The sequence below is a fragment of the Elephantulus edwardii genome, unplaced genomic scaffold (genome assembly GCF_000299155.1).
Source record: "Elephantulus edwardii isolate Elephantulus edwardi_28Jun2011 unplaced genomic scaffold, EleEdw1.0 scaffold00142, whole genome shotgun sequence".
NCBI lineage: Eukaryota > Metazoa > Chordata > Mammalia > Macroscelidea > Macroscelididae > Elephantulus > Elephantulus edwardii.
Window position 1 is genome coordinate 2289774 of NW_006399892.1, and position 6704 is coordinate 2296477.

Here is a 6704-nt window from a genome sequence, read left to right on the forward strand (position 1 = left end):
TTTGAGGGTTCAAATTCACAAGGAACTCCGTGGGAGACAGGAGGCCAATTTCTTCCCATGTTATTTACAGCCTCAGAAACCAAGGGAGGGATCAACTATGGGTCAGCTCCAACTGTGGTATAATGAGTATTGTGCCATAAGAAATTTGGAAGTACAAATAGACAGCATTTAACTCACAGAGGTTATTTATAAAGAGGGTGGGAATAATTCACCTGGGTCTTGGGCTGAGAATCTCATGAAGCTATTATCAAGAAGCTGGTTATGCTTTGCAATCATCTGGAAGCTTGAATGCTTTAAAATAAGTTTCTGGGTTCATTTATGATGTTGATAATTATTTACCTAATTGCAATGGTAGATCTCAAGGCATCCATTGTCTTGTGCTTGTTAGAAATGTCCTCAACTCTTAGTGCCACCTTCAATTCCTTGTCCTGTTGCCCTTCACAACATTGTTATGAGAGAACTGTCTTTAGACATATTAGATAGATCTATAGTTTAACCTGCCATGTAAATGACATATGAACCCCTTTTCCATATTTTATTGGTCAAAAGTCAGTCTTAGATTCTACCCACATTCAAGGTAATTGACTCATTTAAGACTGTGCCTGCTGAAGTTGCTGTCTTACTAAAACAATAATAAAAATTAATAATAATAATAATAATAAAAAGGCTACAGAAACATTTGCCTATGGAATGTCTTACTCTTCTTAGTAAACCCTTTAGTACAATTTCTTTAGTTATTTAATTGTATCTACTGAAGTGGGCATGGTTCTATTTTAACTAGTGCAGAAAAAGATGTAATTAGTAGGGGAAAAAAGTCCTTTAAAAACCAAGACCTCTTAAAAAAATGAAGACTCTAAATTGATACATTTTAACTAAATCAGTCAATTTGTTACCGTCTCTTCCAATAACTGTATTTTAGCCCACTCTAACTTACATGTTCTATTTTTTGCATATTTTAATTAGCCAAGGCATGGGTAACTGGGAAAACACAGGATTTTTAAGATTTTCAAAGAATCCAGGATGCTGCTGTGTCTATCTGGGAAATCTGTTTTTCATGAGAGATTGCCTGCTCATCTAATAGATTTCTTACCATCTATCTATCATGGGCTTCAATTTTCCAACAGAATAGCCTGATTCATCACTGTTATGCCAACGACACTCTGCTCTATCTATCGCTGCCTACTGATTGCGCTGGGGATACTCTAATATTTCAGCCTTATCTAGGAAGTATTAAGTTTGATATAATAAATTTTTTTGCACCTAGAACATGCGGGTGATAATATGCTCTGGCTTGGCCTTTTCATATGAAAATTTTACAGATGTAAAATTTTAAAAAGTTACTCAAGAAATTTATTTTCAATGAAACGACATCCATGATGTAAACAAGGCCCAGAAAAAAAATGTGGTACGACTTCCGTCCCTAAACTAATTAATTAAAAGTTTAAAATCCAAGTTTTCTAAATTTAGCGCAGTGTCTTCTTTTTATATAAAACAATTTATATGTATACAGGAAGGGCGCTCTGGTGGCCTAGTGGCAAGAAGCTGTGCTGCAATCCCAAAGGCACGTGGTTCAAGCACACTAGCCTTTCTGCAGGAAAAGGATGGGCAATCACCTTCCCTGAAATGAACTGCCTCTAAAAACCTGTCTGCAGGTTAGCTATGGACCAGTTCTGACTCTATGGTATACAACAACATGCATAGAGACAAGGATGGTTAAATTTCTTCTCATAACTTTGAGCTTGTTGTCAGGAGGGATCAGTCCTTGGGAAATAGCATCATGCTGGGAAATGTGGAGGGTCAGTGAGAGAAAAAGAAGATCCTGAACCAAATGGATTCACACTGTGACTACAACAATGGGCTTGAATGTGGCAGAGATTATGAGGATGGCTCAGGATAGTGCAAAAGCATAGTTGTTTGTTCATAGGTTCACCTTGTTAATAGCTGCTTTGATGATGCTTAAGAGCAACAAAGGCATACGGCATACATCATCTAAACCAGACCACAGAAAACTAATTGTCACTCAGGCAAATGATGTTGTCACATTATGTTCATAGTCATTGTTCGTGTAATTCTCATCTGTTTCCTTCTAGATATATTCATCTCTGCTAAATTTTGTCAATCTCCACATTATGTATTTATTCTTCCAATATTTTACAATTTTATAAATCTCTTAAATTTTTATCAAATGAAAGTTTGCTCAGAGGTTAATTAAGATTCTTCCACTGTTGTACTTTCTATTTTCACTATAAATTTCAGCCTTCTTCACTTCCTCACACCTACCACTCCATCACCTGTTACGCAATTTGAGCTATAGTTGTGCAGATATTTTTTAAGTGTTATCTTGGTATCTTCTTGATAGAGGGAGAAGAGATTGATATTGTTAAAAAACATCACCTTGCTTGGTTCCACAATCAGCACATTTGGCACCAGCAGTCAGGAAATCAAAGACAAATTTTACTGGGACAGTTTGTTGTCAGGGACCTCTCTAGAGTACTGAGGAGCAGTGATGTCAGTCCAGGGGCTAATATGCACATGATCCGGGCCCCTATCTTTGCAGTTACTTCCTATGTCTCCAAGAGATGAAGAATAACTAAGGATGATAGAAGAAGGATTGAGGCCTTTGAGTTGTGGTTCTGGAGAAGGGTGCTCAACATACTGTGGATTGTCAGGAGAACAAACAGATCTGTCCTGTTTCATCTACTGGAGAAGGTGAAACCAGGCTGTTCCTTGAAAACAACGATTTTGAAGTTCTGTCCCACATATTTGGGCACATGGCCAGGGGAAGCCAGTCCTTGGAAAGGGACATCATGCTTGGAAGGGTGGAGGGACAGTGCAAGAGCGGAAGACCCAGGATGAGATGGAAGGCCTCAGTGACTGAAGAAATTGTATTAGGCCTGCCAGAATTGACAAGATTGACTAAGGATAGGGCAGAGTTCAGTACATAGGGTTGTATGCTAGTGTACATAGGGTTGCTATGAGTTGCAGATGACTCCGCCATGGCTCTTAACAATAGCAATGGTGTCCACTAAGGCTCATCGTGACCCTATCAACAACAGATCCAGACTTTGCCTTATTTCCTGTGGCTCTGAGCAAGAAAATCATGAACACTTGATATTCTAATACCTGACTTGTAGAAATGCCATTTTGTTGTTGTTAACTGTCATTAAGTATGACTCACAGCAAATATATCAACAATAGATCTAAAACTTGTCCTATAGTGCACCATCTTCATCGGTTCTAACATACTTGAGACCATTATTTCAGCCATTGAGTCAATTCATGCGGTTGAGGATTTTTCTTTCCTTCACTGACCCTCCACTTCTCTAAGCACGTTGCCCTTTTTCAAGGAATAGCCCTTCCTAACCATATGCTCAAAGTATATGAGTTAAACTTCATCATCCTTGACTCCAAGAATAATTCTTATTGCTTATTCTTTTTGGAATCCATATGATATTCAGTACTCTTCTTACAACACCGCAAGTCAGAGATATCAATTGTTATTCTTTATAATTATTCATTGTTCACTTCTTAGGTAGACAGTAAATGATTGAAAATACCATAACCTAAATCAGGTGTGGTTTAGCTATTATTATGTTGCAGTCAACTCAATGGCATATAAAATCTTATTGACTTAAACAAGACCTTGAGGAGGGCCTTTGAATGTAAAAGTCAATTGTTATTATATTTTGGAGCAACATTTTTCTAAGTGGTACAGCACTGTTCTGTCAATATGCTGTACTGAGGTAACCTGTGTTTCCTGTGATGTTAAACCTTGTGCCACTTGGGTGTCAAATGCTCTAACAGTTACCCATGGTATACAGTGTTTGGTGGAGCTCCCACTTTAAGACATGTTTAAAAGTAGGAGTGACATCTACTTCCTAGATAACATGCCTCTGGAAACTCCACAAACTCTGATAAATGATAATTTTGGAAAGGCTTCAGGCCTTTTTTTCTTCCCATAGGGTCGCTATGAGTCATGCTTAACTCAACAGCAATAAACAACAGTAACAATATTTAGAGAAATCTTTGGTAGCAGACTTTCTCAAAGCAGTACATCTTTTGATTTCTTGAAAACTAGTAACTCTGAGAAAAATGGGAATCTCAGATAACTTGATTGTGCTTATGTAAAACCTATACATAGACCAGGAAGCAGTCATAAAAACAGAGCAAGGAAAAATTGCATGGTTCAAAATTGGGAAGAGTGTACTCCAAGAATGAGTCCTATCTCCATACCTTTTAAATCAATATGCAGAACAGATCATCTGGGAGCTAGGGCTCTATGAGGAGGAAAGTGGCTTGAGAATTGGAGGAAGACTCATCAACAACCTGAGTTATGCAGGTAACACAACACTGCTTGCTGAAACTGAAGAGGACCTGAAGAGTTTGCTGCACAAGATGAAGGACTGCAGCCTTCAATATAGATTGAAGCTCAACATCAAAAAACAAAAATTCTCACCACTGGGCTGATTGGCAGGATCATGACAGACAGTAAAGAGATTGAGATTGTTAACAGCTTTAGTTTGGTTGGCTCCACAATCAACACTCTTGAGATCAGCAGCCAGAAAATAAAAAGATAAATTGCAGTGGGAAAGTCTGTTGTCAGGGACCCCTCCAGAGTACTGAAGAGCAATGATGTCAGTCTGGAGATTAAGATGCACTTGATCCAGGCCATAGTCTTCACAATCACTTGCTATGCATCAGAAAGCTAGAAAATGACTAGGGATGATAGAAGGAGAATTGATGCCTTTGAGTTGTGGTGCAGGAGAAGCATATTTGATACACTATGGACTGCTAGAAGAACAAACAGGTTTGTCCTAGAGAGGGTGAAACCAGGCTGCTCCTTGGAGGCAAGGATCCTGAAGCTTCATTTGACATACTTTGGGCATGTTGAAAGGAGGGACTAGTCCCTGGAGAAAGACACCATGTTTGGAAGGGTAGAGGGACAGCACAAGACAAGACCCTGGATGGGATGTATTGATTCAATGACTGGAGTAATTATTTAGTCACTGGGGTAAGGGGTTAGGTGTGTCAGAGACAATAAGATTGGCTCAGGATAGAGTTCAGAGCTGTTATTCATAGGATCATTATGAGTTGCAAGTGACTCGACGACACACAAGAACAACAGCAATAATACCAAGCATTATGATTGTGCATCCAAGTAAGATGAAATTGTTGGCAACTTCAAACTTTTTTCCATCTATCATGATTCTACCTATTGGCCCAGTGGTGAGGATTTTGCAGCTAAAAGGGAGCAAAATATGGTATAAATATCATTTAATATAGAAAATATTTCTGATAAGATATATTTGGGAGCATTCTCTGATTATGCCATTCTTCTTTATACTTTTTTTCAAACTTGGACATGAATTTCATTGGGTCAAAAGGTAGTGGAAATGATCTATTGAAAGATGAAAGCTGAGGGAAATATAGAAAAAAAGCCTTTGCCTTCATCAAATATATTCTGGTAGAGAAAATATGTATTCAACAAATACACAAGAATTTTGTATAAAATGCACAAGATACACATAAATAATGATATAAAGCAAAATAAAGCCTAGAAATGTTTCATTTGTGAATAATGCACAACTTTTAAACTCCAATTCTTAACCTTTGTTCTTTTCTGGTTTTCCTCTATGTTCATTCCTTTTTCTTCTTCAGACTGGTAATCATATAACTTCCCTGTAAAACATCCTTAAACTTTTGAGATTTTATTTTGAGAATACTCATATGTCATACAAAAGCCAATACTAGTTAGCCTTCTCATTTTGACAGATATTGTGAACTTGATTTGACCTGATATTTTAAGTAACCTCACAAATTAGAAAATATTTGGGGACTTTTTCAGTTCTCATTTTTCTCCAATGTACTTTTGAGACAATGATACATGTTCTTTTTCCCTTCTGATTTTTTAAAAATTTTATTTTATAAACTTTGATGAACATTTACAGAGATTTTGGATTTCCATTCATTCATTGTTACATTTTTCTCTCTGACCACTCCTGCCCCTCAGTTCACTCTTCTCTTTGAAATATAAAATTCTTTCATTGGTATACAATTACCAACCCCCCTCCCGGCCACATTACACTCCACTACGCAACCTTTAATCTGTACTCTTGTCGTAACCATAAGACCCAGTCATATATTGCTTTTCAACTCTTCTCTCCCTCATCTGTTTCAATGCAGTATACATAATTTTTCCAATTTTTCTCAGTCTCACCCCAACCCTGATGTCAGTCCTGTTCTACAACAGTGGCACTATGCAGTATTTGTCCTTTTAAGTTTCTCATTTGAGGTGTGGTGCTAGAGAAGAGTGTTGAACATCCCGTGGATTGCAAAAAGAACAAACACTTTGGACCTGGAGAGGGTGAAACCGAGTTTCTCCTTAGCAGCCAGGATTTTGAAGCTCCAATTCATACACTTTGGACATATTTCCAGGAGGGACCAGTCCTTGTAGAAGAACATCATGCTTGAAGGATAGATGGACAGTACGAGAGTTGAAGATCTTGGATTAAATGAATTGACACAGTAACTGAAATAAAATTGCATTAGGTTTGTCAGAGACTGTGTGACCGGCTGAGCTTAGGGCAAGGTTCAGAGCTATTGTGCATAGGACTGCTGTGAATTGCAAGCAAATCAATAATACATATCAACAAAAACAACTATACCATTTAAAGAAAAAATAAAAACAATCCACAAAATCACAA